Raw genomic sequence first — 24,857 nt, forward strand, 5'->3', positions numbered from 1 at the left:
GTGACTGGCACACTGAGCATGCCCAGCCTGCTGCTAACCACGCATCTACGCGGGGTCCCTCTTCAGTCTTATAACGTAGAGTTCGCCAAAAATAAAACAACCAAGGGAAATCCAACTCTGCGGGGTGGCAGGCGGGTTTCACGAGGACTAACATCCTGTTCTCCTTGGAAACACCTGTTACAGGTAAGCAACTCTGCTTTCTCCAAGGACAAGCAGGGTGGTAGCCCTCACTGTTTAAGTAATTCCAAGCCATTCCCAACATGTGCAGCATAGGATAGGGTTTTCCCTCAGCCCCGGAATTGGCGAAGCTGTTCCTGAAGAACATTTTTCGCCTTCATGGACTCCCGAAGAAGATTATTTCCAATTGGGGACCACAGTTTGCTACCAAATTTTGGCGTTTCCTATATAAGAAGTTTAACATTTCCTATCATCCACAGGCCAATGGTCAAGCTGAAAGGACCAATCGAACTCTGAAGACTTTCCTCCGTTCCTATGTAAATGATCAGCAGGATAATTGGGCTGATCTTCTGCCTTGGGCTGAGCTGTCGCACAACACTCATGTTGCTGCAGCCACGGATGTATCTCCGTTCTTCATGGTATTCAGACGGAAGCCCCGACTGCCTCTTCCAGTCCCTCTGACAGTTCCTTCTCCAGCGGCACAATCAATGGCTCATACCATTCGTCAAGTATGGAATCAAGTAAAAGAGCATCTTTCTCAAGCCACTGAATGCTCCAAGCGTAACTGACATCCATAGACATCCTGCTCCACTCTTCCGTCCTAGCCAGAAAGTGTGGCTAAGTGCTCAACACATACGACTGAGACTTCCCTCACATCGCATGGCTCTGAAGTACATTGGACCATTCCCTGTAATCCAAGAGTGGGAGCTGTATCCTATTACCTCCAGCTACCTCGTGCCATGGGTATCCATAACACGTTCCATGTGTCCTTGTTGAAGCCATTGGTCCTCTCCTGGCCCTCACATAGAGTTCCCTCTCCTCCACGGGTCTCTACAGAACCTGACTCTTCCCTCCAGGTAAGAGAGGTCCTTGATGTTCGTCGATGTCGAGGAAAATGGGAATACCTCTTAGACTGGGAGGGTTTTGGGGATGAGGAGAATTTGTGGGAGCCTTCCCACAATATCCTTGATAAGGAGCTGCTGAAGACATTCCATAGGACTTATCCTGATAAACTAACTCCGCGTAGGGGGTAGGCCTAGAAGGGGGGTACTGTTACGCATCCCCGTCCGCCTGGCCCGCGCACGGGCCTGCTCACCTTCATGGTTCCACGTCAGGTCCTGGGTCGGCCTCCCTAGCGGCTGCTGCTAGCGCTTTCAGGCCCTGGCGTCCCGCAGCGGCGGTTGCCCGGCCTTCCACTGCACACCAGGCCTCACGCCGGAGCTCAGCGTCCTTGGCTGTCGGCCACGCCCCTACGCATACGCAGACCGCCCAGCCTCTTGTAGGGCCAAGGGTGGGTCCTAGCTCTGCGGCACGCCCTGATTGATTCCCCATTATAAGGAAGTTATTGCTTGAACTTCCTTGCCTTGGCAATCGGGTCGGCGTTTGTGCTAGATTGTCACTGCATTTGTTGCTTGCTCCTGTCTTGTTCCAAGTTTCGTTCCAGGATCCTTCTGTTCCAGTTCTGTTCCTGCTTCCTAGTACTCTAGGGTCCTCCTGTTCCTATTCATCTGTTCGTCTACCCAGGTAGTACCCCGGACTGTCTTACTTACTGGTACTGACCTCTGCTTGTTTCTCAACCTGCCTGCCTGTCTGCTGCCTGCCTCTGACTCCAGTCTGTTCATCGACCTGCCTGCCTGCTGCCTGCCTTCTGACATCGGCCTGTGACCTCGTCTGACCTCCGGTACCTGATCTCTGCTCACTGACCACTCCTCGGACTGTCTCCTGGACTTTGCCCTCTGCCTGCCTGACCACGTCCTTAGATTCTGGCTCTGTTCCTCGCCTTGTCATCAGCCATGCTCTTCTGGTCCTCCTTGTTACATCGGACCTCCTGCTTCGAACTTGACCGCGTTCCCCTTCTGCTTGTGGGCACGCCGGAGACCCTGCAAGGTCCACCTAAGTCCAAGCGGCCTAGGTCCCTACGGGCTCCTCCTGGGGGGACCTTGGGCTTCCAATGGTGAAGCTCTACCTAGCCTCTGTCTCCTCCAGTGCTCCGCCCCCTAGGGGCAGTTGCTTCCTGGTCCCAACCAGGAGGCAGTTCTCCACAACACAGATGTTCAAAAGAGACTAAGAGTAATTTTAAAAGGCATTTCCACCAGTAAATGGGCTTTTTAACAATTGCCCACCCTATATGTGGATCAAAGTATGTGCCTGAGGTCTCTATGTGTGCATTTTCTCCTGTAGCGAGAGAAAGCATTTATGGGAATGGGATTGGGGGAAGGCTCCGTACTTATGTGCACACTGTTGAATTGTCAAAAATATGCATATAATTGTTCCCATGAAAATCTACCTGCACAGATGTGAATGTGGATCTGTCCCTGTGAGAATGAATGCAGGTGTATGAGAGGATCTTGTGTATGAGAGGGTGCACGGGGGTGGGGGGAGGTGTGTGTGTGAGAGAGAGAGAGGTTGTGTGTGTAACAGGGTGTATTTTTATTTCATGTAAGGCCCTTGGGAGTTTTTCTTGTAATGTCTTACAGCTAAATTGCCAGAGAGTTAATGTCAGGCCAAGGTATACATAGGGTAGGGCAGCGATTCTCAACCACTGTGTCTCAAAGCGCAAGCTGGTGTTGCGCCACCTCTGCGGCCAAAATACCACACTCCCTGGTCTCCTGCTGATGCGGCTAATCTTCCCTCCCCCTCCTCTGCTTCAGTGGAATGTAGAGATCTCCTCCTCTGCCCGGGCTGTCAGCATTTTCAAGCCTGGGCGGAACGCTAATAGCAGAGCCAATTGCAGCACTAAGCGGCCATCTAGAAAAACCATGAAGGGGTGGAGGGCCATGCAGGCGGTATGGCCTCATCAGCACAGCCCAGAAGAGGAAGTGAGGTGATCGCGTGGGAACAAGAGAAGGAGCAGTGCGAGCCAAATTTGAAGAGACAGTGTCAGCCCCCATGGCTCCAAGAAAGAGAATGAATCTCATCAGCCATAGGGGCAGGAGGAGGACAGGCTGAAGCTTCAAGCTGCTTCTGCTGTTACATGTGCTTCCATGAGGAGAGAAATTAGAGACAGTCTGTATGTTGGCATGCCTATGTGAGAGTGAGGGACTCTGTGTGTGTGTCTGTATGAGAATGAGCACATGGCCTGTGTGTATGTGCCTATCTGAAGCAGAGCATGTGCATATGTGTGTGTGTGTGTGCGCGCGCATGTGCATGCAAGACCGAGCAAGAGCGAGTGAGAGACATCCTGTGTGTTTGTATGAGACTGAGCATGTGCGAGTGAGTGGGACAGTATGCATTATTCTTGCTAATCCAAAACAATCTCAAGGCACCGTGAAATCAAAAGTTCCCAGGTATGGAGAGCAGGGAATTTCTTTTTTTATCCTTATTAGTTTTAATTATTGGATGTTTGTGTCTGCTGTTTGAAATGTTTTATTGGCGTTTGGAACATTTTTATGAGGTTTTTTTTTTTGTTTAAATTCTTTTTTATTAATCATTGAAAATTAACAGATAATTATCCAACACAGTTTTTATATTACATGGTCGTGCAATGTTACCACAAACAGCTAACCAATGAACAATGATTCTAGTGCAAATCTGTACAGTTCCACAGAAGGCTATTAGTCATCCGCCAGCAATAGTTCTTCAGCTGGTGGGGCACTCTATTAAAAGAATAACACTAGTCTCACAGAAAGTAAACAGTCTTCTGCACTCCCCCCCTCCCCTAATTTGCAGGATCCTGAAATAAAAATAAAGGAGAACCTTACAAATGCCACAACTTTGTATTATTCAGTTCGTCATGGAAAAGTCAAGAGTTAAAAAAAAAAAAAAAGAAAAAAAACAAACTACTCAGAGAGTAAGTCATTGAGAATTAGACTACGAGCCACTGGGGCCAAAGATTGAAAATATATTTCCCGTTTCACAAAGTTCCTTGCCTTTTTAAACCATTCAATTTTTTCCATATATTTATCCATGATACAAGTGTGGTGCATCAAATTACAAAATTACGTTAACATTGGCGGATCTTGGGAAATCCATTTTTGCAACACACATTTTTTGGCAAGTAAAATTGCTAACCTACACCACCACTGGACACATTTGCTGGGAAAGGATATACCCCTAGTATCATCCCAAAGAAACATCTTGGCACTACAAGCAAAAGAAATCCCACACATTTTCATCAGATGTTTGTGTACATGGTTCCAGAACAAACAAATGCGTGGGCAGGACCAAAACTGGTGCCCAAGTGTACTACAGGGGTCACCACATTTAAGACATTGCCCATTTTGCTACCTTGAGCAGAAGCTACATAGAATCTATGTAAGAACTTAAATTGAATCTCCTGAAGAGGAATAGGTACAGAGAGAGATAATGCACTTGCTAAACATCCCTTATAATAAGCAGAAACTAAGTTGGTGCCTAAATCTTTATTCCAGCTAGCCACTGTAACTTCCCAACAGAGAACAGGTTAATATTTGTTTAATAATTTATACCAAAAAGCTAATCTGTGAAGGGTGGGGTCATCCATGTCCAAGAAATCCGATAAAATTTCCCAAGCCTGATGGTGGTGATCTGGCAGAGTTAATGACTGTACATAGTGACACAATTGCAAATAAGCATAGAAATGTTGAGATGGGAGACCATAAGTTTCTTGTAAAGTTTGAAAGGTTTTATGGCATTAAAGTCATCTACTACATGAACTATTGCCTTAATGCCCTTGGCATTCCAGTACATGAATATCTTATTTTGCAAACCAGGTAGGAAATCTTTGTTCCTTAAAATGGGTAATAAATGAGTAACCTATCTAGGAAATTGCAAACCCCTACACACCCAACGCCAGGCCGCCAGAGTACGTTTTATTAATACACTATGGCGAAGATGAAAGGGGAGTACCTGGCTTTAAGATACAATGCAGGTTTTTGAGCTCTCAGATCTAGCAGAGAATTTAACTCATGCTGTACAGTGTGCAATAAAGTTTTAGTGGTTTTAGTGGGTTGCCTTTCAAAACTATGCTTTGCTTCTTTCAGCCTCTTCTCCAAATTGCAGATTTGAAGGCGTAGGGTTTTATTGCATGTCACCATATAAGCAATTATGAATCCCTTTAACATGGCTTTTTCCGTTTCCCAGAATAAGAGGGGCTGGGATCTATGGGCTTCATTGGTAGCTGTGTATTCTTCCCATTTTTGAGCTAAAAAAGTAGGGAACCCTGTGTCACCATACAGATAACATGGAAACCTAAAAAGTCGAGTATTAGCAGTTAGTCGGTCTAAAAGGAAATCCACAATCACTGGTCTGTTATTTCTAAAGAACCCACTTCAGCACGAAGTATCCGAGCAAAGTCAGTTTCCTGAGCCAGCATATAGTCAATACCGGACCCCATTCCATGGGATCTAAATATGTGCGTATATTCAACATCTGTCGGATGGAGTGTTCTCCATACATCTTTCAACCCCAGCGTATGATAGACCAAGGACACTCCCCCTTTGCTTGGGAATCACCCGGACCCACCCGTTTGGTTGTTCTATCTAGTATGGGGATCCAGGACACAGTTGAAGTCCCCATCTAACAGGAGATTACCCTTGGCATGAGTCCCTAGAAGTGTGAGAAGGCGAGAATAAAAGACATGATGGTAGTCATTGGGCGCATATATATTACATATAGTAAAGTTCTGTCCATGTATCTGACCTATAAGAATAAGATATCTACCTTCGCCATCTGATATCACTTGCTCCATTTGAAAAGGAACTTGCATACCAATATCTACCCCAGCTGTTTTAGTGGAGGCTTATGCCAAGTACACTTGGCTTACCCACATTCGGTGAAGTTTTTGGTGTTCTATCTTATCTAGCTTTATTTCTTGCAATAAAGCAATATGTGCATGATGGCCTTGTAATGACTGCAGGATTTTATATCTTTTAAGCACCGAGCCTATACAGGAAACATTTCATGACCATAATCTGAGTGAATTCTGTGACATTCTAGAAAATTAGACAATGAGGATAGTGACCAAATAGATTTACCCTTATTTTTTTACCTGAACCTCCCAGCCTAAACCCAGGTACATGTAGTATCAAACTATTGTGGCAATTTACTAGCTGACATTCAGGTCCCCAATTACTCGAAGTATCATCATCAATCCAGTTCCCTTCCCAAGTCCCCCCTCCCTGTATCCACATTTTGCATTCTATTTTCTCATCTCTAAACATAGAGAACTAAACCTCTTGACCGCATGGATTGTTCCCCCCTCCAGAAGTGGAAGAAAATAGGAAAAAGAAAAAAGGTACAAGGGGTAAGGGTAAAGGGTCACAGGGGAAGGAAAAGGAGGAAAAGATGGGAAGAAAGGAAGAAAGTAGGGAAAGAAAAGAAAAAAAAGAAAAAATCTCTATTCTTAATGCAGGTATTTGGCAGAGTCCAGCCATATAGTATAACAGTTACGAGACCATCTCAGTCTTTTAGGCCGATTATCCAGTGCCTTAAGAGGGATACTTCATCGAGCTGTCTCCGCAATCCTCCAATACAGCGCGATAGTTTAGTACCTCCATTTACATACTATATTGGCATCAAGGATCCTCTCGGCTGTGTCCCCAAGCGATCAAGATGCATAGTCCCCTCTTACCATGGTGATAACCATGGGCACAAGACTTCACAGCATTGAAATCCATTGCAATGTTCATAACCAGAAAAACATTCCAACAGTGTCCATCTATAAGCAAAGCTCCGTGGACCAAACAGTCTGCCTCACACTATAGCACGCATCCACGTTCGAGGCTCAAGCCACCACCAAAGTTCTAAGGGGAGAAAAGTCATTCTCCTGGCTGAGAGTCTAAAGTATTTACAAATTGCATCGCCACCTCCACAGAGTCATAGATGCGGGTGTCATTTTGCCATGTTACCTTCAACCGGGCTGGATACTGCAACATGAATGTGACTTTCTGGTGTATCAGTTTCGCACAAATCGGGGTAAAAGCTTTGCGTTGTGTTGCCACCAATGCTGAGTAATCTTGAAAAATTAATATCAGGGACCCCTCATATTCCAATAAGCATACTTTTTGGTAGGCTAGTAATATGTCCATTTTATGGGCAGAGTTAAAAAATTTTGGTATCATCTGTCTTGGCTTGGCCCGGCCCGTTTGCTTCTTACCTAAGCGATGGGCCCTCTCCAAGCACAGCATGCCATGTTTTGCAGGGAGGTCTAGGATCTGCGGAAGCCACGTTACCAATATCTCAGCCAGATTTACAGCTCTGATGTTTTCCGGGAACCCGATGAATCTGAGATTTCCTCTTCGCGATCTATTCTCCAAATCATCGATTTCATGTGCTTGTTTCTCTGTCTCTGATTTTAGTGCCACCACTTGAGCCTCTCCAGCTGGATCACACGATCCTCCATCGTCGATATCCTTGACTCAGCGGTCTGTCAGCCTGAGTGTTGAATCCAATAGCAACCAGCTCATCTCTTCAAACTTTTGGTAAAGCTTGTTGAATTTGCCATCCAGTGCCGACACCACTGCTTCCACCATTTCAATCACTTTCCCGTCCCACTGTTCTGGGGATGGGGGATACGCTAGCCGCCGGCACCATTTTAAATTCAGTTTGTCTGAGCTTATCCAGGCCATGCCTCTGGGGTTTCGCCGCCATCCACTCCAGCTTGATTGCTTTACATACTGAGAGGTCTGCAACGTGCGGTAGTGGATCTCTGTCCCAAATGTGAGTTCAGAAGAAAAAAAAAAGAATAAAAATAGCAGCGTTCTGGAGGGAGGGAAGACAGAGCTCTGCAGGAGCACATCCTACTCCTCCACCATGTCGAAATGGCAGATGGAATTTAATGTGGATAAATGCAAGGTGATGCATATAGGGAAAAATAACCCATGCTATAGTTACACAATGTTAGGTTCCATATTAGGTGCTACCACCCAAGAAAGAGATCTAGGTGTCATAGTGGATAACACATTGAAATCGTCGGTTCAGTGTGCTGCGGCAGTCAAAAAAGCAAACTGTTGGGAATTATTAGAAAGGAAATGGTGAATAAAACGGAAAATGTCATAATGCCTCTGTATCGCTTCATGGTGAGACCGCACCTTGAATACTGTGTACAATTCTGGTCGCCGCATCTTAAAAAAGATATAACTGCAATGGAGAAGGTACAGAGAAGGGCGACCAAAATGATAAGGGGAATGGAACAGCTCCCCTATGAGGAAAGACAAAAGAGGTTAGGACTTTTCAGTTCGGAGAAGAGATGGCTGAGGGGGGATATGATAGAGGTGTTTAAAATCATGAGCGTTCTAGAACGGGTAGATGTGAATAGGTTATTTACTCTTTCAGATAACAGAAAGACTAGGGGCACTCCATGAAGTTAGCATGTGGCACATTTAAAACTAATCGGAGAAAGTTCTTTTTCACTCAATGCACAATTAAACTCTGGAATTTGTTGCCAGAGGATGTGGTTAGTGCAGTGAGTATAGCTGTGTTTAAAAAAGAATTGGATACGTTCTTGGAAGAGGAAAAGTCCATTAGCTGCTATTAATTAAGTTGACTTAGAAAATAGCCACTGCTAATACTAGCAAAGGTAACATGGAACAGACTTAGTTTTCGGGTACTTGCCAGGTTCTTATGGCCTGGATTGGCCACTGTTGGAAACAGGATGCTGGGCTTGATGGACCCTTGGTCTGACCCAGTATGGCATGTTCCTATGTTACGTGACCCCCCTTTTTATGAGTTTTAATTGTTGAGTGTTATTCTATTCTTCAGCTGTTATGAAATATGTACTTTATTAGTATGATTTTATTGCTATTGATTTTATATATTTTTTATTTTTTATGAGGAATGGTGATACTGTTTTTCCATTGTTGTACTGTTATGGTTTCCAGTTCAGTTTTTGTCTGTATATTTCTATTCATACTTACAGTATGCTCTTTTCATTCTGTATTTGGTGAGGATCTCTCTGTATTCTGCATGTATGACAGAGGTGAGGTATGGGGGAATGGGCTCACTGATCTTCAGCCCCTGCACTGTCAAGCCAGCAAGCATGACCTTCCCCAAATGAGCATGGTGAAATACAGTCCCTTAGTTGATTGAGTTCTTCCAGCCTTCAAGCATCTCACACAGCCATGCCTGTCACAAGTGCTTGCCACATTCAGGGAGTGAACAGTCTCACTGATCTTCAGTCAAGGAGTGCAAGATCCAAACAGATTCAGGACAAAAATACCTTTACTGAAACTAAATACCTAGGATCCACTGGCATGTTGTGCACAGTGAATCCCCCTCCAAAAAGGGAAACTGAGGCAGGGAGGCTTCATCAGGGAGGGGCAAAAATCTACATCTTTCCTGTTCAATGTCTCCTCTGATATGACTCTAGCTACACTTTAAATGTAAAATGGCTGGATATAAAGGGCATGAGCAACCAATCCCAGCTCTCCTAGGTGGAAGAAGGGCAAAGGGGATGGATAGCTCCAGAGTTGTTTAAGTAATGGAATAGAATTAGGGATATTTAGTGGTGGATTAGAAGGTACATCCACAAATGGGTTACAGAATCTGAGCAACATGGTTTTACCAGAGGAATGTTCTGTCAAGCGAATCTGAGTGAATTTTTTGATTGGGTGATTAGAAAATTGGATTAAGGAATTGGTTTACTTTATTTTCTGCAAGGTTTTTGATACAATCCCATATAAGAGGCTCATAAATAAAATGAATAGCTTGGGCGTGGGTCCCGAAGTGGTGGAACAGATTACAAATTGGCTGACTGACAGATGTCTGAGTAGTGGTAAATGGAAACTATTCTGAAGAATGAAAAGTGATAAGTAGATTTCCTCAAATATCTATTTTGGGACTGGTTCTGTTCAATACGTTTTGAGTGATATAGTGGAGGGATTCAAAGGTAACATTTATTTTTGTAGATGAGACAAAAATCTGCAACATATGGATAAATCTGAAGGAGTAGAGAGAATGAGAAGTGACCTACGTTTGGCAGCTGAGAGGCAATGCCAAGAAGCACAATGCCATGCATTTGCAGTATGGCAATCTGAAGGATCTGGGGTGAAAGACTATGCACGAACTGGGAGAGAGACCTTGGAGTGATGGTGAAGCAATGTGACAAGGTGGTGGCTAAGGCCAGGGGGATGCTGGGCTGCATCAAAAGTGGCATAACCAGAAGGAAAAATAGGTGATGCCACTGTACTTATCCTTGGTGAAGCATCACCTGGTTCAGATCTTGAAACCTAATCTTGAAAGATAAGATCTGAATGGTCCAGAGGCAATCAAAATGGTGTGGGGGGTCTGTACAGAAAGCCATATGAGATGAGGCTGAAGGACCTTACTATGTGTACCCTGGAAGAGAGAAGAGATGGGGAAGATATGATTCAGACCTTCAAATATCTGAAAGGAATTGATGCACAAAATTAAATATTTTCTGATTGAAAAGCTGTAAAACTAGGAGTCATGATGTGAAACTCCAAGGGGGAAGACAAACAATTTTGTAAAATATTTCTTCACAGAAAAGGTGGTAGATGCATAGAATGCTTTCCAGAAGAGGTGGTGAAGACGGGAGCATGGGAGTTGCCGTGCTGGGTCGGACCGGGGATTCATCGGGCCCTGTGTCCTGTTTCTAGCTGTGGCCAATCTAGGTCACAAGTACCTGGCAAGTATCCAAACATTAAATAAATCTCAACCTACTATTGCTTATTAATAGCAGTTAATGGAATTCAAAAGAGCATGTGTCTGAGAAAAAGTATATTACTTACCATTGAGTACCTGCGGTGATATAAGACAGGAGCTGTTTGTGTTTCTATCTCTAAATAAATCCCTTGCAACCTTATCCTGTGTCTAGAGGATCCATGCTGGCTAGAGAATATAAATGAAGAAATAAGGTGACTTTTCTATTATACCTAACACATTCTGCTCAATGTAAGCCTGCATGGAGCGGCAGTTGCTAATACCCTAAGAAAACTCATTGGGCAGACTAGATGGACCATTTTGAACTTTAGCTGCTATCATTCACTATGTTACTATGTAATTTTTGAGTAGGGATCTATAGCAGCCTGGCTTGTTCTATTTGCCTAATATAAAGAGTATTGGTATTTTAGGGTCTGGTGTAATATTAGCACTTCTACCTTTTCATACTGCTGTTATTGTCTGCATGTTGTCTGCATGTTGTTTTAGATGGAGATTTTACTATATTATTGTTATAATTCTTTTACTCACGACTTTCTGAGTGCTAAGCCCACATTGAACACGTTCCAATAGGCCTAATGCCATATAGGCTCTAAATGTCTTTTCTTACTTTTTTGCAGGGTTGGTTTGCACCACAACAGTGTATGTAAATATAATATACATGTGGTAAGTGATATTTTTATACCAGACTGAACTTTTAATGTCATTTTTCATATAAAAGCTATTATAAATGCACAATTTTTAATTATATTGGGAGGGGAGGGTGCGCAAGGCTGTACGGTTCAGAAGGCAGACTTTTTCACATTCTGGGCCCAGTAGGACACAGCTCTTGTTCTCCATTTTTGCCGAAGCCCATCGAGAAATGGCATTTCTCTTTCTCTTCCAGGCTAGTAATAACTGATTCTATCTTCCTCACTGCAACTTGTACAATCATTTATTTCTGTTCAGAGTGAGTATTCTTATCTTTCCCTTGTGTCATTCTTAACAATAAAAGTAATACTGAGGCAATTTTTTTTAGTTTAGTTGTAGATTGTTGTGAGCGGTGTGTCACACGTGAGCACTGTCCATCAGGTGTGTCACGACGGAAAAAAGATTGAGAATCATTGGTCTAGGGCAGGTGTGGGCACTTCCGGTCCTCGAGGGCCACAAACCAGTCTGGTTTTCAGGATATCCCTAATGAATATGCATGAGAGAGATTTGCATGCACTCTGCCTCAGATGTATGCAAATCTATGTCATGCATATTCATTAGGATATCCTAAAACCTCGACAGGTTTGTGGCCCTCTAGGACTGGAATTGCCCACCCCTGGGCTAGGGTATGCTCCACTTCTTGGTTATATAGAAAAAATTTGAAATTTATGTTGGAAATTTTTTTTTGGCTCAATTCTGTTGGCGATGTGTGATCTTGGGATACATGATTGACAGAAAACAAAAAATTGTTTTTATTCTATAGATGCATTTCTATATTTAGAGAGGCCAGCACTGGAGTATTGGGGAAGGGAATGGAGATTGCGCAGAGGTCAGGGGGAGAGAGAAAATGTGCCCACCACTGCTAATCCATGTCAGTCTAGGGGAATTGATTGCCTTTCTTCCTCCACCTGACTTCCTTACATTCTGGCCCCCACCCCTCCCTGAGGAACAGGGATCAATTGGAGTAGGGGTTGGTGGGTGCACCATTTGCCCTAGAGCCAGCCCAGTGAGAGTCCTTTTAAGCGCTGCCATCGGGATTCATCCTGAGTTTCCCTACTTAAAAGCAAAAAATTGTGGATATTTTGATGGGGGGGCGCGGAGGGGAGGGCGGTAGATGCAGCTGTGCACTTTTGTTAATGGGATAATGGGATGGGAACGGGGGTTCAGAGCAGGATGAACTGTGGCAGGGGGAGAGGGATTCAGGGGTAGAATGATGAACTGATACTGGGTGAAGGGTGTAGGGGAATAGGGATTTGAGGACAGGCAGGGTGAAACACAATACTATTTCAACAGCAAAATTCACTGTCAAAATGATTATCATGTTTCCACTTGTTTTTGACAGTGAATATTTCTATTTAAATACTTGGGATTTATAATCATGCAACTTGCTCTATTTTCCAATTTGTACTTCCCAATACATCTAATTTACAATGTAACATAATGTAATATACCTTCAGATAATGTTATACAATACTCTACTACTGTACCGTATTATAATGTGGCAGTAATGTAATATAGTTGCTTTCTTTCTTTCTCTCTTAACGTTAACTCTATCCCTCACTAAACTCTGCTTCTCTTCTTCGACATCCCGTTCCTTTTGAATTTCCCTTGTTAGATGTAACTATTATTTTCCTCCTACTGATGTTAATTGTTACCCCTGTTATTATGTAAACCGATGTGATATCCATTTGAACGTCGGTATATAAAAGTTTTAAATAAAATAAATAAATAAATAAAGTGAATTGGTGTTCTCGAGCAGGATTTCAACCCATATCTTAGGACATTCCCATCCAGTAAGGATATTTCATATTATTTATTGGCCTTGAGTTCTTGAGAAAAATGAAAAGCAGTTTAATAAATCCAAGAATACATTCATTTTTGGGAGTGTAAGCTTTTTGGGTTGCCATCTTGTTCCTTGGGATGCCATTTTGTTCCTTGTCTCAGGCAGCAGGTTGCCTTGCGCAACCCCTGCTCTCTTATCAGCACCTCCTGATGAACTATTGGCCCCCAAAATGGGCACAGAGGGCAATTTGGCAGGACACCCGATAGGTTTAATTGGTACTCTTGACAGAAGATGGACAGAACCCACTGGTTTGATGGGCCACTGATTTGCGAAGAATCACAGATCCAGCATCTCTGGTACAGAGATGCTGGATCTGTGCTCCCTACAATCTGTGCTCCCTACAATCCAGTCAAAACTCCATCCCGGGATTTGACTGGGGCGCCGGCTGAGATTGGGAGCTCTCTGCTGCCTAGGACGGCAACGGGAGCTCACCTGCTGCGAACAGGAGCAAGAGGCTGGAGGACAGTACCTTCTCTGGTGGTAGAAAGACTTCCTCTGACCCTGTCTCGCTGACCTCCTGGCTAAGGAGTGCAGGTCGGAGGTGCTGGTGAAGAGTTTGTTGGAGGGTCTCATGGTGGTCCCATAACTGGGCTACTGCATCCCTCCCCTTATCTCTGAAGAGATTCTCTCCGTACATGGCAAGTCAGCAAGTCTTTCCTGTATCTCCAATCGGAGATCTGAGTCCCGCAACCATGCCATTCTGCGGGTGCCAATTCCCGCTACAGAGATTCTTGATGCCATCTCAAAAACATCATAGGTTGTTCAAACCTCATGTTTTCCGCACTCCAGGCCCTTATGCACCAGCACCATGAGGGCGTCCTGCTGCTGTTGAGGCAGCTGCTCGGCCACCTCCTGCACCTGCTTCCAGAGTCCCGCGACTACTGGCTCATGTAGAGCTGGTAGGAGGCAATGCAGGCAATAAGCATGGCTGCTTGGAACACTTTCCTCCCAAGAGCGTCCATCACCCTGTGATCCTTCCCCGAGGGCACCAAGGAGTGGGTCTGAGAGCGCTTGGCCCACTGGAGGGTGGATTCAGCCACCACCAATTGTTGCGGCAGCTATTTATTGAATCTGGTAGCCTTATGGACGAGGTAAACCCCATCCGCCTGCCTGTTCACAGGAGGTATTGTGAGGGGTTTTTCCCAGATCCTCAGCAGCAACTCCTTAAGAATCTCGTGCACTGGGACTGCTACAATCTCCTTAGGAGCCTCCATGAACTGGAGGATTTCCAGCATTTTGTGCCTGGCATCCTCCTCTGTCAACAACTGAAAGAGGATGGACTCAGCCATCACCCACATAAAACCTGCAAAGGTTAAGTCCTCTGTTGGAGACTTCTTTTATTCCTCTGGAAGAGATGGCTCTGAGGGGAAACCCTCTGTCCTTGGAGGAGGAATCCGCAGTTTCATCCCCCCAGGGGTCATACGGAGCTTCATCCTCATTGTAGTCCACAGGGGATAGGGCCCTAGGTGCTCGGCCTTCATCCAGAGGCATATAGGCACTGGTAGCACCGGTGCAGGCCCAAGCAAAGCTGGACAGGAAGCTATAAAAAGCCATAATATCCTTGCCGATCTCAGTGGAGCTTCCTCCTTGGAGAAACTGGCAACGACCACATCGGTTGGTGGAAGCATTGGTGCCCTGCCAGGCATCGATGGCATCCTGGGAACACATGCCATCTGGGTCAGTAAAGCATAGATAAGCTCACTGAGCTACTCCAGCAGCGGTTCCAGAGCGGATAGTGCTGGCATCGGTACCACCAGTACCACAGACCCAATGCCATGCAGCGCTTGTTCCACCGCCAGCTGGACTCGTCACCATAGTTCCTCCTCGAAAGTTGCCAATGCCGACTGGAAGGCAGGAGGGGTGGCCAGATCTTCCTCGGATCCCAGAGGTAGATCGGCAACTAGTTCCAGGACAGGTGGAGACCGTCGCAGACCTCCAGCATCGATGGAGGATTGGCACTTCTTGCCACGGGGTCGCTTCGGGAGCTTCATCTCATTAATTTATTTATTTATTTATTTATTTGGCATTTTTATATACCGATATTCATGTAACAAGTTACAAATCACCTCGGTTTACATTCAAACAATAAATTTTGCACAAGTCTGCATTACATTGAACAGGGAACGAAACTTGGAATCAATAACTGTGGAAGAAACATTTAGATAACTTGGTTGGAGTATTACAGCTGATGAAGATGGGCCGGCACATCCCCAAGCCCGGCACCGTGCATCGAAGGTGACTGGTGCAGACACTTCTCAGCTTCCCTCAGTGCCAAGGTCGATGACGATGAACCCAATATCCTTGACTTGGAAGAAACCAAAAGGGACCAGTCTCCGGCACCCCTATCCGCCGGCAGCTTCGATGGAACCAAAGGCCCCACCAGTGTTGATGGCGCGGTGTCCATCGGTGCGGCTCCAAGGTCCATTGGTGCAGACATCGATAGCTCAGACTTTCTTGACCCAAAGAATTTCTCCATCTTATCGAGTTGAGCATGATGTCCCTTATGGGTCATCTGGGTGCACATGCGGCAACCCCAGATGTCATGCGATGCCCCCAGGCAAAGGACACATATCTCAGGTTCTCAGGCACTGGGGGCATCGAAGAAAGCCGGATGAGGCCATGATGAACAAAAAGAAGTAAAACGTGAACTGTGACTGCAGGCAGTCAAAGCCAGTGGGCACTGAGGCAGCACCACCACAGGGGGAATGACAGTGAAAAGAATGTTACCAAGAATGACGAAAAACCTGACTAAGGAGCCTACAGGGAGGAACTGAGAGGGACCCAGCATCTATAGAACGCAACCCAGCCCCCGCCCCCCCCCCCCAAAAAAAAATATCCAGTGAAAACCTTTCCAAAGGGAATTTTCAAGAAAAAAGCCAAGAGCTCACTTAAACACAAGGTGAAAGCTCCGTGGAAAAAAAAAAGAGACTGAAAAGGGACCCCGTGTGGACACGTAGTACAGGGCATGCTGGGCATGCTCAGTGTGCCTAGTCAAAGTTCTAGAAACTTTGACATAAGTTTTCTGTGCCAGGCTCCATCTGATGATGTCACCCATGTATGAGGACTACCATCCTGCTTATCCTAGCAGATGGGAGACGGAGTCAGATTTCAAAGCTGACATCATCCTAGATATATTCCCTGCAGTGATCTCAGCTCCTCAGTATCCTCCTCGAAAAGCCATTGTGGATATATATCTTGCAAAACAACTTGATTACAACTGATCAAACAAACTGATTCAACTGATTTAAAAAACTGGAGACCGCCAGTGCACTCAACCAAGTTAACGCAGACACCAGACTAACTGCAGGTGTCCTGAACTAGGGGTAGGCAACGGCTTACCCGTAATTGTTTAATTTCGAGTTTCTCTTTCCAAGGCCTTCCTTTTCTGTGGGCAACCTTGGGCAGGATGCTGAGTCCATCTGTCTACACTAAGGAAAACGAAATTATCAGGTAAGTAATTGCTCCATTTCCTAGTGTGAGCCAGATAGACTCAGGACCAGTGGGAAGTACAAAAGCTACTTCCGGACAGGGCGGGAGGCTGCCTGTGGTCCAGTAAATACTGCCCTTGCGAAGGCTGTGTCTTCTCTAGCCTGGACATCCAAGCGGTACAACCTGGAGAAGGTGTGTAGGGAGGACCACGTCGCCGCTTGACAGATCTCGGTGGGCGACAGCAGTTTTGCTTCTGCCCACGATACTACCTGGGCCCTAGTAGAATGAGCCTTAACCTGAAGGGGTAAGGGCCTTCCTGCCTCTATATAGGCTGCCTTGATTACTTCCTTAATCCAGTGAGCTCTCCTAGTGTTAGAGGGAACTGGGAAGGGCCGTTCCTGTTGCGATGGGTGGAAGAACATTTTTGATATCTGGGGATTATCCCCGGGAACTATACTCCCTAAATATACCCCCCTTACTGCAGCACACACAGGACCAGCTCCATTCATGGCGGGACCTACCACTTTCGCTGGGAGGCCTCATCAATCTATAAAAGATGGTAGTCCTCCCGTAATGGCTATATGTCCTTCAGAATTTACCACTCCTCCTACTCAGACGTGAAATGAGGACCATGGACTCTCTTCTTTGCAAATTTTTTTGGCAAGGAAGGACACCTCGGATTGCACTTACGAAACTCAGTATGCCATGGGGACAGGGGGGATAGGGGTCCCCGACCTCACACTCTATAACCTAGCGAGCAATCTTCGCATAGTACGAGAATGGATGCTAGGATCTTCTCGCTTCACTCACCTTCCAGCGTACTTAACCTTGGTAGCACCCTTATATTTGAGATACACGGTGCAGGTCGCGACTGCAGCTCTAACAGAATCGCTACGGACCCACGAATTAGTAGAACTCATGCGGCAGGCGTGGAAAAGGCTATGCAGCTATCTACATATCCCCGCACAATGCGCTTATTTACTCCCCATACAGGGCAATGCCCAATTCACCCCGGGTTCCCAATCCGCCGGCTTCCAGTACTGGGCACAGAAAGGTATCACCCAACTAGGACATGTTCTGGATGGTGAAGGGGCTCTATTACCATTTTCTAAACTTTGTGCACTCTACAATTTACGGCCAACACAGGTGTTCCCTTACTTACAATTGCAGCACTATGTGGGCTCCTTATCGGCGGAGTGCAAAGCACCCATGGTTTTTGAGGCGGTGAATGGGGTGTTGCAGCTGGAAAAGACCACCCCACTGCCATTGGCCGCAGCTTACAGAGGTTTGAAGAAACTCGCCTTTAGGGCCCTGGATGGGCAGCTGATGGAGGTGGAACAGCGACAGGGTATTCAAGGTCTCCCTGGCGACCATTCAAACCAGCTTTAAGCAGATTTCCTGGGTTATGAGCAACCCATACTATCGGGAAATGCAATACAAAGTTTTGTGGAGAGCTTATTTGTCCCCTAACCTCCTCTACCGGGCCCACTTGAGGGAGACGAGTCAATGTGCTAAATGCTTCGCGGACTCCTGTTCTCTGTCCCACGCTTTTTGGGGATGTCCAAAAATCTGACGTTTCTGGGGTATGGTCTCTACCTACTTGGAGAGGCTGCTGGCTGTCACTGTTCCCCTCACACCAGTAAACTTTATATTTGGTTGTATAACACCCACGGTGGATACGGGGGTGGATGCCCATGTGCTCATTCAAAAGGCGGGATATGTGGGGAAAAAGCTGATCTTGCTACATTGGAAGACTGCCGTAGTCCCGTCCCACTGGAAGTGGAGAAATGCATTCCATAAACTATTACAGCTGGAAGATTTGGCGTCCAGATCCTCACCCCTCCTTCGGCACAAATTTTTAAAGATTTGGGATGTCTACTTGCAATTGCTTTCCCCACATGCGCATAGCTTGCTTCTTAATGCCTAATGGTGCACTTCTCCAGTGCAATCACTCAAGGAGAACTAATAGATCCCCTCAATAAATATACAACCCAACACTTAGGGAATCCTAAAGTTATTACCATAAATATTCAATATCAACTTAAATTAATATTCAATATCACCTTCAATAGATAAGATTTTTCATATAATTTATTGTTCCACATTAAACCGCATAAACATGTATTATATCACATTTAGCATCATAAATAAACAATTAAATACATCATTTCAATTAAGTACATCATTTCTAATAACACCATATTCAACAATACATGTGCATTAGTACATATACCCCTCAACATAGATGTATATTATCACAATATATGTATTATGATAAATTAAATTATGTTGGGTTGCACTTCTCCAGTGCCCACTTCCCCACACTGACCTGCACTGTATGTATGGTTCCCGACATGGCGGTCTTCCCCCGAGATCTGTTACAGGGAAGAGATGGCAGGGAAGGGATAAGGGGGGTGGGGGAATAAATGCACGAAAAACTGTTATTGAGCTGTCTGATTACATGTGAGCTTTTTGGTCCCAGGGGACTCAAGAGTGTACGGCACCCGGTGACGTGGTTGTCTGTGATTTTATTTGTGCTCAATAAAATTGTTTAATCTAATCCAGTGAGCTATGGTCGCTCGTGAGGCAGCTTCACCTTGATTCTTTCCGCTGTGGAATACAAACAGGCGATCTGTTTTGCGTACCTGTTACAATTGTTCCAGGTATCGCATCAGGAGTCTGTCGACATTTAGATGGTGAAGAAGGCGGGAGTCTTCCGAGTCCATATGTTCCTCCAGAGATGGTAGGGAGATGGCTTAGTTCAAATGAAACTCGGAGACCACTTTCGGTAGAAAGGAGGGAATGGTGCAAAATTGTATATTTCCAGGCGTCAACCTAAGGAACGGTTCCCGACAGGATAGTGCCTGCAGCTCAGAGATGCGATGGGCAGAACATATTGCCACCAGGAATACCGTCTTCAATGTTAAGAGGCATAGTGATAGACTGCGCATTGGTCTGAAGGAAGCCCCGCTAGAAAGTCCAATACCAAATTGAGATTCCATAGGGGCACCGGCAAATTTAGGGGTGGTCGAAGTTGCTTCACGCCTTTAAGGAAACAGGCCAAGTCCGGATGAGCTGACAGACAGATTCCGCTCACTTCGGCTCTGAAGCAGGAGAGGGCTGCTACTTGAACCTTGAGACAACCTTGAGACAACTTTCTTCATGCCGTCCTATAGGAATTCTAGAATCATGGGGATCTTGGCCATCCACGGGGATACCCCGCGGTCCTCGCACGAGGCTTCAAATATTCTCCAGATCCGTATGTATGCCAGAGATGTTGAGAACTTCCATGCGTGGAGCAGGGTGTCAATCACGGCCTTTGAGTACCCGCACTTCTTCAGGCAAGTCCTCTCAAGGGCCAGACCGTAGGAGAGATTAGAGATGCATCTTCGTGAAGAATTGGGTCCTGCTGGAGAAGGTCCCTGTGTGGAGGAAGGCACAGGGGGCTCCCCGCAAGGAGTCTTTGCATGTCTGTGTACCAAGGAGGTCTTGGCCAATCTGGGGCCACTAGTAGAACTAGTCCCCTGCGGTGTTCTATCTTGCGGATGATCTTGCCCAGTAGGGGCCAACAGGGGGAAGGTGTACAAGTAAGTCCACCTCTGGCCAGGTCTGGACGAGGGCGTCGTTCCCTTGGGAGTGTGGCTCTCGTCTTCGGCTGAAGAACCTGGGGACTTGGGCATAAGAACGTAAGAAATTTGCCATGCTGGGTCAGACCAAGGGTCCATCAAGCCCAGCTTCCTGTTTCCAACAGAGGCCAAATCAGGCCACAAGAACCTGGCAATAACCAAAACACCAAGATGATCCCATGCTATTAATGCAATTAATAACAGTGGCTATTCCCTAAGTAAACTTGATTAATAGCAGTTAATGGATTTCTTCTCCAAGAACTTATCCAAACCTTTTTTGAACCCAGCTACACTAACTGCACTAACCACATACTAACAACCACATACTAACAAAAAATTCCAGAACTTAATTGTGCGTTCAGTGAAAAAGAATTTTCTTTGATTAGTCTTAAATGTGCTACTTGCTAACTTCATAGAATGCCCCCTAGTTCTTCTATTACCCGAAAGTGTAAATAACCGATTCACATCTACTCGTTCAAGACCTCTCATGATCTTAAAGACCTCTATCATATCCCCCCTCAGCGGTCTCTTCTCCAAGCTGAACAGCCCTAACCTCTTCAGCCTTTCCTCATAGGGGAGCTGTTCCATCCCCTTCATCATTTTGGTTGCCCTTCTCTGTACCTTCTCCATTGCAACTATATCTTTTTTGAGATGCGGCAACCAAAATTGTACACAGTTTTCAAGGTGCAGTCTTCACCATATAAAGCGATACAGAGATATTATGACATTTTCCATTTTATTAACCATTGTCTTCCTAATAATTCCTAACATTCTGTTTGCTTTTTTGACTAATGAAGCACAGTGAGCCAACAATTTTAAAGTATTATCCACTATGATGCCTAGATTCTTTTTCCTGTGTGGTAGTTCCTAATATGGAACCTAACCTCATGAAACTACAGCAAGGGTTATTTTTCCCTATATGCAACATCTTGCACTTGTCCACATTAAATTTCATCTGCCATTTGGATGCCCAATCTTCCAGTCTTGCAAGGTCCTCCTGTAATGTATCACAATCCGCTTGTGATTACCTACTCTGAATAATTTTGTTATCGTCCGCAAATTTGATAACCTCACTCGTATTTCTTTCCAGATCATTTATATATTTTTTTAGATGTATATTCCACTTATATTAAAAAGCACCGGTCCAAGTACAGATCCCTGAGGCACTCCACTGTTTACCCTTTTCCACTGAGAAAATTGACCATTTAATCCTACTCTGTTTCCTGTCTTTTAACCAGTTTGTAATCCAGGAAAGGACATCGCCTCCTATCCCATGACTTTTTAGTTTTCTTAGAAGCCTCTCATGAAAGACTTTGACAAACACCTTCTGAAAATCCAAATACAGTACATCTACCGGTTCACCCTTATCCACGTTTATTAACCCCTTCAAAAAAAATGAAGCAGATTTGTTAGGGAAGACTTCCCTTGGGTAAATTCATGTTGACTGTGTTACATTAAAACACGTCTTTCTATATGCTCTACAATTTTGAGCTTTAGAATAGTTTCCACTATTTTTCCCGGCACTGAAGTCAGGCTCACTTGTCTATAGTTACCCGGATCGCCCCTGGAGCCCTTTTTAAATATTGGGGTTACAGTGGCCACCCTCCAGTCTTCAGGTAGAATGGATGATTTTAATGATAGGTTACAAATTTTAACTAATAGATCAGAAATTTCATTTTTTAGTTCCTTCAGTACCCTAGGATGCAAACCATCCGGTCCAGGTGATTTGCTACTCTTTAGTTTGTCAATCTGGCCTACATCTTCCTGGTTCACAGTGATTTGGTTCAGTTCATCCGACTCATCACTCATTGGTAAACACAGAAGCAAAGAATTCATTTAATCTTTCTGCAATGGCCTTATCTTCCCTTAGAGCCCCTTGAGCCCTTCAGTCTTCTAATGGTCCAACTGACTCCCTCGCAGGTTTCTTGCTTCGGATATATTTAAAAAAGTTTTTATTATGAGTTTTTGCCTCTATGGCCAACTTCATTTCAAATTATCTCTTCGCCTGTCTTATCAATGTTTTACATTTAAGTTGACAATGCTTATGTTTTATCCTATTTTCTTCAGATGGATCCTTCTTCCAATTTTTGAAGGATTTTTTTTGGCTAAAATAGCCTCTTTTACCTCACCTTTTAACCATAATGGTAATTGTTTTGCCTTCCTTCTACCTTTCTTAATGCTTGGAATACATCTGGACTGTTTTAAACAATGTCCATGCCTGTTGAACACTTTTAGCCTTTGCAGCTGCACCTTTCAGTTTTTTCTATTTTTCCTCATTTTATCAGTTTCCCTTTTGAAAGTTTAGTGTTAGAGCTGTAGATTTACTTATTGTCCCTCTTCCAGTTATTAATTTAAATCTGATCATGTTATGATCACTATTGCCAAGTGGCCCCACCACTGTTACCTCCCTCACCAAATCCTGCGTTCCACTAAGAATTAAACCTAAAATAGCTCCCTCTCTTGTTGGTTCCTGAACCAATTGCTCCAAGAAGCAGTCATTTATTAAATCAAGGAACTTTATGTCTCTAGGAAATCCTGATGTTACATTTACCCAGTCAATATTGGGGTAATTGAAATCTCCATTATTGCATTGCCAAATTGGTTAGCTTCCCTGATTTCTCTTAGCATTTCATCATCTGTCTGACCATTTTGTCCAGGTGGATGGTAGCATACTCCTATCACTAAACTCTTACCCAACTCATATGGGATTTCTACCCATATAGATTCTACTGAGCATTTAGTCTCTTGTATGATCTTTATCCTGTTGGACTCTATACCCTCCCGGACATAAAGTGCCACACCCCTACCAAGTTGATCCTCCCTATCATTGCAATATAATTTGTACCCTGATATAGCCCTGTCCCATTGGTTAACCTCCTTCCACCAAGTTTCTGTGATGCCAATTATGTCAATCTTATCATTTACTGCTATACCCTCTAACTCTCCCATCTTACTACTTAGACTTCTGGCATTGGCATACAGACATTTCAAAGTGTGTTTTTTGCTTGTTTTAACAACCTGCTTTTCAGTTGTCAGGGATAATTTGGAAATCATTAGCTTCGGTGATTTTTTACATACAGGCACATGGACTACTTTTGCTTTTATTGGAACCTCTCAGGTATGATGCCCTAACTCTCCTGTTTCATTAGTATCCTTCAAGGATACATTTCTCCGAACCTTGCACTGCTGTCAGCTTTCCCCTTTTTTCTAGTTTAAAAGCTGCTCTATCTCCTTTTTGAAAGTTAGTGCCAGCAGCTTGGTTTCACTCTGGTTAAGGTGGAGCCCATCCTTTTGGAAAAGTCTTCCCCTTCCCCAAAGGTTTCTCTTACAAAACTGAATCCCTCTTCCCTGCACCATGCATTGAAACTCTGGAGCTCTGCCTGCCTCTGGGGACTTGCACGTGGAACAGGAAGCATTTCAGAGAATGCCACCCTGGAGGTTCTGGATTTCAGCTTTCTACCTAAGATCCTAAATTTGGCTTCCAGAACCTCTCTCCCACATTTTCCTATGACGTTGGTGCCCACATGTACCACGACAGCCGGCTTCTCCCCAGCACTGTCTATAATCCTATCTAGGTGACGCGTGAGGTCTGCCACCTTTTCACCTGGCAGGCAAGTTACCAAGTGGTCCTAATGTCCACCAGCCACCCTGCTATCTACATTTCTAATAACTGAATCACCAACTATGATGGCCGGCCTAACCCTTCCCTCCTGGGCAGTAGCCTTGGGAGACTTGTCCCCAGTGTGAGAGGACAATACATCACCTAGAGAGCAGGTCCTTGCTAAAGGATCACTTCCTGCTACTCCAGGGTGATGTTCTCCTACTGGGAGACCTTTCTGATCCAAGGCAGCACTGGGGCTGCCAGACTGGATTTGGGACTTGGCTACTATGTCCCTAAAGGTCTCATCAATGTACCTCTATGTCTGCCTCAGCTCCTCCAAGTCTGAAACTCTAGCCTCCAGAGATTGGCATTGAGAGAGGTGGCCAGATGGTCCATGGTTGGGAGACCCCAGCGATTTACTTTCAGTTGTAATGTTCTGTTCGACAGTGCCCATCCCCCCAGGCTTTCTTTACTGAGGAAGTCCGCTGAGATGTTGTCTTTCCCTGTGATGTGGGAGGCCAAGATCCCTTGTAGATTTACATCTGCCCATGCCATGAGAGGGTCTATTTCCAGAGACACCTGCTGGCTTCTGGTTCCTCCCCGACGGTTGATGTAGGCAACCGTTGTAGCATTGTCCGACATTACTCGGATCGCTTGCTCTTGGAGCCTATGACTAGTCTGACTGCTCGAGCTTCCAGGCGGCTCATGTTCCATTCCGCATCTTCCTTGTTCCATTGTCCCTGGGCTGTCAGTTCCGGACAATGGGCTTCCCATCCACATAGGCTCGCGTCTGTGGTGAGCACGATCCAGTTCGGTGGGGATAGGCTTACTCCCCTGCTCAGGTGGTCTTCCTGTAGCCACCACTGAAGCAGAGAATGTACCTCTGCTGGGAGTT

General features: G+C 45.0%; 1 protein-coding gene across 3 annotated transcripts in view; it reads right to left on the bottom strand.

Annotated features, from left to right (window-relative positions):
* Positions 1-24,857, bottom strand: part of ARFGEF1 (ADP ribosylation factor guanine nucleotide exchange factor 1) — a 626,657-nt gene that overhangs the window by 310,428 nt on the left and 291,372 nt on the right. The window lies entirely within an intron of this gene.

The sequence above is a fragment of the Rhinatrema bivittatum genome, chromosome 2 (genome assembly GCF_901001135.1).
Source record: "Rhinatrema bivittatum chromosome 2, aRhiBiv1.1, whole genome shotgun sequence".
NCBI classification, from domain to species: domain Eukaryota; kingdom Metazoa; phylum Chordata; class Amphibia; order Gymnophiona; family Rhinatrematidae; genus Rhinatrema; species Rhinatrema bivittatum.